Source organism: Diceros bicornis, chromosome 2 (assembly GCF_020826845.1).
Source record: "Diceros bicornis minor isolate mBicDic1 chromosome 2, mDicBic1.mat.cur, whole genome shotgun sequence".
Taxonomy (NCBI): Eukaryota; Metazoa; Chordata; class Mammalia; order Perissodactyla; family Rhinocerotidae; genus Diceros; species Diceros bicornis.
In genome coordinates, this window is record NC_080741.1 from 15,113,667 (window position 1) to 15,125,773 (window position 12,107).

The window sequence follows — 12,107 nt, forward strand, 5'->3', positions numbered from 1 at the left end:
CACTTAATTAAGATTTCCTTAGGATAAATACTCAGACGTGAGATTGCTGGACCAACATAATAATGGGAGCCAGCACCCTATGGCCCAAGTTCCCTAGGAATATTCTTTGATTTCAGCTCACAGCAGCCCTTTGAGGGGCTGCCACTATTACAGTCGTTTTATGGACTTGGAACCGAGACACTGAGCAGTTAAGAAACTTGCCTTGAGTCCTGTCGCCAGTAAGTGGGACCACTGGGATCTGACCTGGGCGTGCCGGCCCTGGAGCCTTGGCTCATGATCACCTCCTTTTGGGGATTTTTGTTACATGTTGCCAAATACTCTCCAGAAAACCTGAGCTAATTTAGGCTAACTTTTGCGATTCTCCTTTTCACATTCTCTTGCCACCAGGGGGTATTGTTCATCTTTAAATGTTTGGACAATGTGACAAGTGAGAAATGAAACTTCACCTTTTAAAAAATTTACAATTTTTTGGTTTTCTTCTAATGTAGGATTCTTTTTCATTTTCATATTGATTATTTCTATTTCTTCTTTTACAAATTGCCTGCTCATATTCTTAGTCTTTTTTTTCTCTAGTTGAAGTAATTAACTTTTCCTTGTTGCTGTTTTATCTTTTTATTATGGAAAATTTCAAGCATATATAAAACTAGAGAGAATGTGTGATGGCCTTAATGTCCTCATCACTCAGCTTTAACAATTGTTAACACGTGGCGACTCTTGTTTCTTCTAAACCTCTCTCCAACCTCCTCCTGAATAATCATATCATTATGTCTACAAATATTTCCACATTTGTCTCTAAAAGATACTTCCTTTTCAAAAGAACCATTATACCACCACCATCACACTAAAACAAAAATCAATAAGATCTTCGAAATATCACCCAACATCTATTCATTGTTCACATTTCCTCTATCTCCCCATACATGTTTAAGTCTCTTTTAGTCTATAGATTCCTCTCCCACTTTCCCCTCCCTTCCATTCCTCCCTCCCTCCTTTTCTCCCTCACAATCTTTATTATTTTTGTTGTTGCTGAAGAAATTGGGTTATTTGCCTTGTAGAATTCCCCCGGTGTGGACTTGGTTGAATGCGTTGCTGTGGTGGTGTGTAATGTATTCCTTTTTCCCCTGAACTAACTATACATTTGTAGTTGGATCTAAATAGTTGATCAGGTTCGGCTTTTTTGATTTTTGATTCTTTTTGGATAAGACACTTCTTAGGTGGTGGTGTGCACTTCCATCAGGAGGCACATAACGTCTGGTTCCCTCTTTTCATGGTGTTGGTGATGACATTGATGATATATTGAGGATCATTGTCTAGATCCATCTATTGATTAGGGGTTTCTAAAATTGTGGTATTCTAAATCTATCATTTCTTTGGCATTTACTAGCTGGAAAAATTCCGTAGGGAGAAATTCCCCATATCAAACTGTCTGGTTGCCTTGAGGTACCGTTTATATAGGCAGGGAATCTAATGGTTTGCTTCTTCTTTCAAAATAATGAGTTGGTTTCCTAGTATCCTCAATAGGTACTATATGAACTCATATATTTAAATGTATTTGATTCGTTGAAATTGATTGTAGCTGTTATCCTAATTGATGCTGAGATTGTCCTGTCTTTGTCCTGTCTTTGGCCAATGGGTACCTCTTCAAGTGGGTTCCTGGGTCCTTTTCAATGACCTCAGTAGTCTGGTAGCTTCCTTGCTTCTGGTATGAAAGATGATCCAGGCTAGTAGTGTATATTTCCTGCCTCAGACCTGAAAGTAGTATCTCCAGGGACTCCTGGTTTCTTTTAGAGGAAAATGGTATTTATAGACACAATCTGGGTGCTGGGGCTGTGTGTTGCTACTGGTCTTGTCATTATTTCTAAGCCCTTTCCGTGGACAGAGATCGGAAATACAATTAAGAAAATATATTACGAGTTCATACTTATATTTTCCATTCAAATTCAGGACTACAGGATTTTTACTTTCCCTCATTGATCCACCATCTATCTGTATCACTTTTCTTCCACACCAAAAGTCCTGGCTTAACGTCACAATCACAGCCTCGAAACAGCAATACCAACTCTGTTGCCCACAATATGAATATTGGAAACAGTTTAAGATTTATTATTGTTATGTTTGGAGTTCTTTTCATCCTTAGACTATATTCCTCTAGGGATGCCCAGTTAAATTACTGTGTTTTAAAATCGCTTCAAATAGTTTCTGTCTGTGGTTATGCTACCGAATGGATACATAATTAGGTTTACTTCTTCATCTTTTGATTTTTGGAGATTTCATTTTTATTATTTAATTTGCTTCATGTTGCTTATGAGTTATTTACATATAATGAAAATATTAATCCATTGTCATATATGCTACTTTTTCTCCTTCTTAGTTGGTCATTTGTCTTTTAATTTTGTATATGGGTTCCTTCCTATAGAGAGGTTTGAAGGTTTTATGTGTCTAACTAATCAATGTTTTACTTTATAATTTCTGCCTTTGGTGTCAGAATTAGGAAGGCTTTCTTCATTCCAGTATTCATATGTGTTCATCTATATTTTCTTTTACTTCTATTGCAAGTTTTAAAATTTGAATACTTAATATATATGGACTTTTGTGAGGGGTGCTAGCTGTGACTTAGGGACCTATTTTATTTTTTTCCAAACAGTTAGTCAGTTGTCTCAACATCATTAGTTGGCAATTCATTTTTTCTTCACTTTTAAAATATCCCCGTCGGGGGCTGCCCACTGGCGGCCCAGTGGTGTAGTGGTTAAGTTCCTGTGCTCCGCTTGGGCGGCCCCGGGTTCGCAGGTTCAGATCCCGGGTGCAGTCCGTCGCACTGCTTATCAAGCCGTGCTGTGGCAGCGTCCCATATAAAGTAGAGGAAGATGGGTATGGATGTTAGCCCAGGGCCAATCTTCCTCAGCAAAAAGAGGAGGATTGGCAACGGATGTTAGCTCAGGGCTAATCTTCCTCAGACACACATACACAAAAAATCCCCATTATCAAATATAAATTATTATATGTGCTTGGGTCTGTTTCTAGACTTTCTATTTATTCCATTAATCTGACTATTGTGGCACTGTTTTTAGTCATTGAAATTTTATCATCTTACAAGACACAACTACTCTGATTATTTTTATCTTTCAGAATTTTATATTGGCTATTTTTCAAAGTTGAAATTATGTCATATTTTTATGAAGGTATCCCAATCCCCATGTATGGATGAACAGATAAACACAGATGGCTCTGACATGTGCCTTCATGAATCCTGATTAGAGCTCTTATTTGAAGTTGGGTCTTGGCAAAGCTCTATCTTGGACCTTAGCTGGGTGACTTTTGAATACTTCTAAGCAGAATGTCCCATTCCTCACAATTCTTCCTGTTCTGGATTCTCATCAGACTAGTTCTTTGTAAAGTGGGAGTGTAAATCCCTGGTAGAGTGGGGTGGCAGTGTGCTGTAGGCTCAGATAACAAAAAGCTTTGCAGGTGATCCAAGGTTACCAACTTTTATTTCGCCAACTAGGAACATAAAAGAAAGGAAGTATGCGATAGTCACCACCTACTAGCACTATTGTTTAATAAAAGACATTTTAATACCAGAAGAGTGCGATTGAGTTAATCTTAGAATAAAACACAGAAGTTCCCAAGAATAGATCCTCACAATGACACATACCCCTCCTTTTCCTCATTTCACCTCAGACAGATGAAAGCTTGGTCATGGACCATCTCTGGCCCACAGCCTGGCAGTGGGGAGCCATGGCACTCGTTTGTATGTGTGGACCATTCCAGCTCTTACATTCCGTGATCGCATGATTCAATATGAAAAGAGAAAATTTAACTGTTGTATCTTCTGAGGTAACTTCAATAATGAGCCTAATTTATACACATACGGATGACCTTGATTGGAAGTTTGTAATAGGTTTATGGTTACAACCTGAAAAAGGTTTTTACCCCCTAAAAATCGGAACCCACGATTTAGGAAGGAGACGATGCTTTGGTCTTACGGCTGGAAACTGGTAGTGGCGTGAAACGGAGATAAAGATTAAGACCATTTTCAGCTTTGAAAAATCTAAAGTGAACTGACGTAATAGCTTGGTTATACAGTATCATTGAACTCTGAGTTTATAGGGAATCTAAGTAAAGCAACTTTTAAAGTCAACAGAACCTCATGTGTGATTCTACACTTTTTGCTCTTCTCTGTGTCCCCCTGTCAGTTTCCGAGGGGAGCTACAAAGCTCCGTCACATCTTCTCTAGACTTAGGAGGAAAGGATGTGGAAGGAATTGTCCTGCACGGCCACGGCCTGCTCGTCTTTTTTCATGCCTGTGGCTGTTACAAATGGTTACAAGCCTGTCTCCCCCCCTGGAGGTGATGGTGCAGGCTCAACGTTCAGAATAATAGACAGAAAATGGAGTTGCCAGGCACTAACATTTGCTAAGTTCTGTAGGGAGGAGGGTGTGACTCTTGTGTCTCCCGTGTCTGCAGAGGGCAGACACTCGCCATCTGATAAGCTGAACTGGGCCAATCAGACTCCTGGGCCAGGAGTGTCTTCATACGTTATTCCAACTAATGACAAGACAGGAGAGAAGAACTAACATAAGCAAGGGGCCAGAGAGAAAAATATTTCCATGGGATAGAGAGGACTCAAAATAAAGGTCAGAGGGTGGTGAATGGAAGGACTGATCCCAGGCAAGATAGTGATTTGAATTGTTCTGCCACTGGCAATGGCTGGTTGTTGTTAGGCTCTTGTGGAAGACGAAGCTGCATTTCACACTCAACAGAGCCCATCAGCGGAATGGATCAAACAGGTGGTCTGAAGGGGCAGAGAGCTGCCCACTGCTCCTTGATTTCATAATTCTGACCAGTCAGGGATCTTACAGAGGAGATGGGTGAGAACTCGGGCCTGATAGCTGATCACTAAGGGTCCCTTGCACCCTAAGATTCCACACCCTTTTCTTTGCATAGGTTCAGCACAATAGCCATACAGAGAAAGTGCTTTGGGTTCCCGGACCAGAGGTGATATGTTGGCTTAAAGGCTGTTATGGCTTCAGATATATTTTGTGCAGGATCAGCCAACTGGTGCCTACCACATGGTGGCGCTGTGGGCCACAAAGTGCTTGGCTACACAAGGACTTTTTAGAGACGCGGACTTCTCTGCAAGAGATAAGGAATCTTCCAGCCTGCACCACTACTCCAGGACAGGTGGGCAGGACTTGGCAAATTGTCTTATACAGCCAAGCAACTCCCCTATGATTAAAAAAACAAAAACCAAAACCTTTAAGATAGATTCTAGAGCAGGGACTTGTCTTGCTTTCCTGCTTACCCTTGTGTTGCCGTCCATGGAAGAGGCAATCAACAAATATGGATGAGTTTCCACAGCCTGTGCTCTCAAGGAGCCTCACTGTTAGGAGGTGTTCCCCATCCTGGAGATATCCAACATGCATGGCAATCCCACACTGAAAAATCCTCATGACTTGGTTGCTTCCTCAGGTGCTGTACTATTTCTCTCATTTTGTGTATAGATACATCTAATTAATTTGTTTATACCTGCTGCAGCCAGCCCTTGTGGTCTAATGGTTAGACTAGACAGACTAGACAGACTAGACTAGGAAGAAGGACCTGGCCACTCACTTCTGAAGAACTTGGCCATGAAAACCCTATGAATGGCAGCCGAGCATTGTCTGACGTAGCGCCAGAAGATGAGCGGATGGTGCAAAATGACCGGACAGGGTTCTGCTCTGCTGTCCACGGGGTTGCTAGGAGTCGAATCAACTTGAGGGCACTAAGAGCACGCTGCATCCCTTTCCTTATTCCATCAGTTTCTTGGATACACCCAGACATAATTGAATCTCAGCTTTGGCTGACGTGCCCTTGAGTTGCCCTTGAACCATCCCCTACTCCCCAACTTTCCAGCACAGATACATACCAGCTCCTCCATCGCCACCACCTCTACCTCCACCACCACCATCACCACCTCACAGATTTATCCGTGTAATTCTGGGGAGCGTTGCCCACTTGTGAAAGTAGCTTCTATGGTAGAGGGAGTGGAAGGGACCTGAAGAAGGGAGTCAGGAGCCCGATTCGAATCCTGACAGCCGCAAACCTGGTTTGTGACCTTGGGGAAGTTGTGTAACCTTTTGTTTTCTCACCTGCGAAGTGAGGAGGTTGGCAGAGACGATCGCCTAGACTTACAGTATTCTAGAATCCCATGAATGCCTTAGGCTTTAGAAATTCACTTTTACCTTCAAAAAGGTTAGTCAATTTACTAATTATAACCTGAAAATCCTTTTGATATTTAAAAAATCCTCTTGCTTTCTCTTTGTTCTTTGAAAATTTAGAGCTGCCCCGTTTCGTAATGCCTAAAGCCTATATTTATAATCAGTATCTATTTCATGGTTCTGAGCTGTTTTTCACATAATTGTCTTTTTATTTTTTTGGCTTTAGAATTAGTTCTTTTGTGGTTAATGTATAGGAGAAACAAGATGACTTTTGAAAAAGCCCTTTAGGAATTATGGGGTCCACAGCTGTATCACTAGGGGCACAAACAGCTCTGTGAGAGAACTGGGTCTCAGAAGGGAAAGGCAGCCCCCTTCCGGGAAGGGAGAGAAAGGAGCAACTGGGGTGCGGCAGATCTGCAGTGGTGTAGACAGGAGTTTGAGGGTGGCCTAGAAGAAGGCAGAAAACGGTGGTCTGGACTCCAGAGGGGAGGGATAAGGTGCATCTGTGAGACAGGCAGAGGGCAGCAGGTCACAGGGAGCGTGAGAGCTGAGGGTGGGCGCAGGGGGAGGTTCTATTTATGTGTGGGGCGCTCCGGGCTCTCCAGGGAGGAACACTACCTTACCCATGACCCACAGATGGGTGGAGATGTGACATAAAGATTTCAGGTAAATTCTGAGAGATCTGAAAAGTTTGGGAGGGTATCAAAGCAAAGAATGGGACAACCTATTAGTCAAGAATGTAGGGGCAAGAAGCATCAATATTTGGAGTGTGGCTGTATATAAATGATGACATAATTTCTACCCTTTAGCTGCTGAAGGCTAGGTGGTGAATATACTTGGGTTTAATACTCCATAAACTTGTGTATTTTCCTATTCTAGAGTGTGGATTCAGGCATCCTCAATACATTCTTTAGTCACGTGGGTGGTTGCCAGTTTCCATATAGAAGGGGTGTAGGGGTGACAATCTGATTGGGGGTCGAGGGACTGCAGGACCTATCTTGAAGTTGCATGAGCTTAGGATCACTCTGTGCTTTTACTTGGATTGTATGCCGTTAGGGTAAGTGAAAGTAGAAAATGAAAAGATTTCGCTTTCATCCTTAAATGATAGAATATTTAGGTATAGAATACTAGGATGAGAATTACGTTCCATCATTACGTTAAAGATATGATTCCAGGGGCCGGCCCCCTGGCTTAGCAGTTAAGTGCGCACGCTCCACTACTGGCGGCCCGGGTTCAGATCCCGGGCGCGCACCAACGCACCGCTTGTCCAGCCATGCTGAGGCAGCATCCCACATACAGCAACTAGAAGGATGTGCAGCTATGACATACAACTATCCACTGGGGCTTTGGGGAGGAAAAAAAGGGGAAAAAAAGGAGGAGGACTGGCAAGAGATGTTAGCTCAGGGCCAGTCTTCCTCAGCAAAAAGAGGAGGATTGGCATGGATGTTAGCTGAGGGCTGATCTTCCTCACCAAAAAACAAAAAAAAAAAAGAAAGAAAGAAAAAAAGATATGATTCCACTGTGTTTTGGAAAAGTCTGTTATCACTCCAAATGCTGTCGCTTTGCAGTCAGTTTGTCCTTTTTCTTGATTTAAGTTTAAGATATTCTCTTTATCTCTGCAATTCTACAGTTTCACCACAGTGTTTCTAAGCGTGGAATGATTTGTTTCTGTCTATCCTTACTGGGATACAGTGTGATTCTAAATCAGAAGATTCATATCTTTTTTAAAAAACTTAAAAAAATTGAAGTATACTAAATATAAAGATAAATAGAGTAATTAACTGTATTTTATAGAAGCAGTTTTAGGATTTTTTTTTCTGCATATTGTTGGCCAGTTCCTTCCACAAAACAAATAATAGCAGCTTACACTGATTGAGCACTTATTGTGCAGTAAGTGCCTTGGTGAGAGGTACTATTATTCCCCCATTGTACAGCATGGACTACTGAGGCTCAGAGAGGTTCAAGGTCCCTTGACTATAAATGCTGGAGGTGGGGTTTGAACCCAGGGCAATTGGCTTTAGCAGCTACTGTCCTTCACTACCTTGCTATACTGCCTCTTGACATTCGCCTAAAGCTTTCAAAACTTTAGTCTGCTCATTTTTCTCTTTTTTTTTTTTTTTGATTGAGGAAGATTCACCCTGATCTAACATCTGTGCCAATCTTCCTCTATTTTGTATGTGGCCACTGACAGACAAGTGTTGTAGCTCCGTGCCTGGCAACTGAACCTGGGCCACTGAAGCGGAGTGCAGTGAACTTAACCATTAGGCCATGGGGCTGACCCCTCATTTTTCTTTTTTAAAACTTATTTTTATTATATTTGGAGAGGCTCTTTGGGGCTAATGAAGATTATTTGAAGGGGACAAAAGCCTCCACTCATAACCAGGTTCTCTTGTCCTCAAGTTTGAATGCACTTCCCCAAGCATGAGTCTGCCCATTAACCCCATTCCTCTGCTTCAGAAAGATGCACTCCTGCCCAGGGAAACTCTAGGGTGTGTGGGGCCCTGGGGCAAATATTTTTCATGGGACTGTCTATATAAACAATTTGATTAAAACCAAGAATTATAGAATTCATGGGCTTGTGTGTGATTTATTGATGGCAATGTAGAAAAACAGGTGGAGAAGACGTACTTATGGATTTGTTTATTGTCCAATCGGTGCATGTGAAGACTCTTTGTAGTGTCCTGGCACCATCTCTTCCTGTTCCGGTCCAGGAACCATCTCTTCTTGTTCTTTGTTGTCAAATGCACCATTCCTGGCTAATTTCATACCCCTCATCATGAGGAAAAGGTAGCAATGCTGTTATTACTCCCAATGCTGTGGCTGTTTGTATTGAAACAATATGGATCTGCTTGTCTCTGCAATTCCCTGATACCTATTATTTAATGCTTGTTACGTTGTTACTTATGATGCTTCTTCTGCCTCGTGCCCCATGTGAGTACCAGCTTCCAATGACTTTCTCGAATGTTGTTGCAGTGCTTGGTTGTTGATGAGCACAAACGCTGATCTTACCCAGAGTACACAGGAAAATGAGAATGATAATTTCTTGGCTACTTAAATTTACCATTTGGAATTTTATGACATAACCGTAGAACACATCTGACTATATCTTCTCTTAAATTTTTTAGGCTTTAATCACTGCATTCCTAGAATGTGGTCTTTTTCAGTGTTGACACACCATTGCCTGTGGGGAGGCTAGGCGAGGGGCCTGTGGGTGGAGTGAGAAGAGGAAGGCATGTCCATATGCTGGTCTCAGCCATGGCTCAAGACTGATCCAGGAGAGCACGATGTTATCACATCGATTGGAGGCAAGAGGGGACATCAATTAGAAGGGCCCATGTGTGTTGCAGAGCAACAGTCTCAGAAGCCCTCAGAGGATACAGGTGAGACCACCCCCAGAAGATTGCTGGACGCAAGGCATGGAGCCTGGGAGGGCTGGGGAGACTTCCCTGGGTGCCAGCAGTGGGGGACACATAGGATAAATGACCCCTGCTGCTATGCGATGTTGTAGACCTGAAGGGCACTGAGGATAGAATATGGAAGGGTGAGAGCTGACGCTTGGGCCAGCACATGTGGTGATGGACTTTTTGTAGCCCAGAGTCCTGAACATATTCTGTGAAAAATGTGAGTGTCACCCCAAATCAGCATGTTAACACCATTTTAGGGACTCAGTTTTGCCTGATCCCACAGAGAGATACTGCACCAACTAGGAGGGGTGATCTGCTTGCCTGGTTGCTGTCCTGGAACTGGGGGCACATAGGCACAAGTCCCAGAGATCCTTTGGGCATCTGATCAACCCCACATTCAGGGTAGAGAGTCAAAGACCACTGAGAAGTGGGGAAACCGGGACTGAGTTCTCTGTCCTGGTATGGGCTTGAGGAGCCCTCTCAGCCGGTAAGGCTAGCCCCAGCCAGTTCCAGGCCCTGGAGCGGGACTTAGAAAACTTCAAAGAAGTCATTGAAAAGAGCGGAGCCCCATGAGGCCTGGGGATCCTTGCCTACCCAGTTGGGTGATGTATTGCTCCCACTCTTCTCCTTGTTAAGATGACCACATCTACATCTGCAGTTGTGGAGTCAGCCCTCGGCCTCTGCACACTGGGCGCAGGAAGAGAAGTGAGGCTGTGCTGAGTTCCAGTTTGACGGATGAGGATGGATACAGATCCTTCCAGTTAAGTCCCTTATTTGATGTAATCACCTCTTTTACCATAGATCTGTTAAAGTAAGTACTGTCCTGAAGACAACATTCATGTTGTTCTTGACTGCACGGCCTGAACCCACAACGTGGGAGGGACGTCGCTTCCATCTGCAGAGGTCTGTCCTAACCTGGGCCTTCCCAGGTCTCCATTCCTGGGGGGAGGAGCTTTCTTTCTTGCTTCATCTGGAAACCTTCCATTAAGTGTGTGCTCTTTGCTTACCTCGGAGAGGTCCTTGGATAAGTTCTTTCAACTCTGGAGATACCCTCTGGTGATTGTGAATGTCTGTATACGTGGTTTGGGGGCTGTTGTGGTTGTTATAGTTTTGTCTTTTGTCAATTATTCCTGTGACATAAAGCATATTTATTTATTTGGGTGTGTTTCATGGCACAGTAGGTGCTGGATTCTTGATTTAGCAGAGGAGGAAATGGATGCTCTCTGAGTGACCTGTCCAGACCAGGGTCCCACAGCAAGGATCCACACCCTAGGGTCACACCTTGGGATCCACACCCTGGAATCTCACTCTGACGGTAGGATCACATCTGGGATCACACCTGGGATCACACCCTGGGATCATACCCTGACCCTGGGATCACACTCTGAGATCACACTCTGGGATCTGCACCCTGGAATCACACCCTGAGATCACACCTTAACCCAGAGATCCACAGACTGGGATCACACCCTGACCATGGGATAGACACCCTGGGATCACACCCAGGATTGTACCCTGGGATCCACACCCTGGGATCACACCCTGGGATTACAACCTGGGATCCACACCCTGGGATCACACCCTGACCATGGGATCGACACCCTGGGATCACACCTAGGATTGTACCCTGGGATCCACACCCTGGGATCACACCCTGGGATTACAGCCTGGGATCCACACCCTGGGATCACACCCTGACCATGGGATCGACACCCTGGGATCACACCTAGGATTGTATCCTGGGATCCACACCCTGGGATCACGCCCTGGGATTACAGCCTGGGATCCACACCCTGGGATCACACCCTGACCATGGGATCGACACCCTGGGATCACACCTAGGATTGTACCCTGGGATCACACCCTGGGATTACACCCTGGGATCCGCATCCTGGGATCACACCCTGCTAAGCCTGGCTCTCCTCTCATGCTTCTCAAACTCACAAGCAAGTGGTGTTGCCACAAGGTTCTCAAAACCCCCTGGAAACTAAGGTACGTCCGCCTGGGGTATCAATTTTATTTGAATATCTGAGGGCATAAAAGTTAAGCATTTTAACTGATAAATGATTTTAACTGTTAAAAATTACAGCACATACAGATGTTATGGAGCAGAATGCAACGTGCATGAGTCCCCACCTAGAGCTGTCTACTTGAGTCTGGGCCCGCCGGGCCTCCCAGGACAAGTTTCCTGAGGCTGAGTTTCCCTTTTTTTAAAAAAAAATTTTGTTTATTATTGTTGAGATTTAATTCATTTAACAAACTTCACCACTTTAAAATGTACAATTCAATAGTTTTTAGTATATTCACAATGTCGTGCCACCATCCCCACTATTACCTGTTTTTAAGGGTTTTTTTCATGAAGAAGTTGGAGATGTGCTGCCTGCCCAAGCCACTCTGCCTCCAGAGTCGACTTTGCAGCAGCAGTGACAGGAGGTAGGGAAAATTTTTATTTGTAGGGGCGGCTTTGGGTGTCATGGGGGTGCGTTTTCAGTTCCTACGAGTCCTTC